A 1,458-nucleotide genomic window follows, 5' to 3' on the forward strand; every position below is an offset into this window, starting at 1 on the left:
TTATTTCTATTCTTGACAACTTCTCCTAATTTTGTACCCGTGGAGAAAGCAACGCTCACACCCGCTTTTGTGAGAAAATGTCCCAACTCCTCCGCGTACTTCGAGTTGGGGACGGACAAAAACCCCGCCCTGCCTTCTCCGGACCGGTCGATTTTCTTCCTTCTCATTATTTCCGTTGCTTTCTTTCTCAATCTGTGCAGTAGTCCTTCCGGGTATCTGAGTTTAGTGAACACTTTGAACCAAACATCCAGTTTATAGTAAGCATCCAGTTTACTATCGAATACGAGATGGATAACAGACTAGCTTTCTTGGATACGGTGATTTGGAGGAGAGATAGTAAGGTATCATTCTCGGTCTACAGAAAAGCACCAATAAAGACGATGTGATTCATTTCTACTCAGCGCATAGCAACAAAATTAAAAACGGAGTGGTTATAGGATTTTTCTCAAGGGCGTACCGTATTTGTAGCGAAGAATTTTTTGAGGATGAAATCAAATATATATTTTCAAAGTGTTCCTCCTCTCCGCGTCACCAAGTATACATACATACACACACACACACACATATATATATATATATATATATATATATATATATATATATATATATATATATATATACATATATATATACATGGTGACGCAGAGAGGAGGACCATTTTTGAAATGGCTATTGGCTATTACTCAGCTTCAGGGGGAGGTGAAGCCATGGCGCTGTGGACGATACAGCATCATGTGTTTGCCTACGACAATTACGTGAAGGATAACGAGTCTGTCACAGCATTCACCGAAATAAGGCTGTTCCAACCTGTAACACAATTTTATGTTGGGTGAATACACTTCGTACACGAAGTACATTAATGAATACGAGACCGGTGGGGTCCCCACGAACGGTAATGACCCCGAAAAATGCGGAACGTGTTAGACAAGCTTTGATGCGGAGTCCGATTCCCTCTGCTCGGAGGTATTCCACTGAACTTGGCATCAACACTCGATCGGTAATGCGTATTTTGCATAAAGACGTGTATTTTCACCCCTACAAACTGGTCACTGGGCAACAATTGGAACCAAGAGACTACACAGCGGCTTAACTTCGCATGTCAGATGGAAGCAAATTTTGAGGCAAATGACAACCTCATTTTGTTAATGAGTGATGAAACTCATTTTCATCTAAATGGCATGGTGAATAAATAGAACTGTCATTATTGGGCTCTAGAAAATCTGAGAGAACTGCACGTGAGACCACTGCATAGCCAAAAAGTGACGGTCAGGTGTGCTGTTGGAAAAGCTGCCGTCACTGGTCCCTGCTTTTTTGAAGACAATAATGGAAATGCTGTGATAAACAACTTTTTTTTTGTGTCGGAATTACGACGAAAACATATGCCTACCTGACGTATGTGGTTTCAGCAGGATGTGGCGAAGGCCCACACAGCCAGAGCATCAATGCCTGTTCTTCGCC

Source organism: Oratosquilla oratoria, unplaced genomic scaffold, assembly GCF_046742065.1.
Source record: "Oratosquilla oratoria isolate Oo_2021 unplaced genomic scaffold, ASM4674206v1 SCAFFOLD49, whole genome shotgun sequence".
Taxonomy (NCBI): domain Eukaryota; kingdom Metazoa; phylum Arthropoda; class Malacostraca; order Stomatopoda; family Squillidae; genus Oratosquilla; species Oratosquilla oratoria.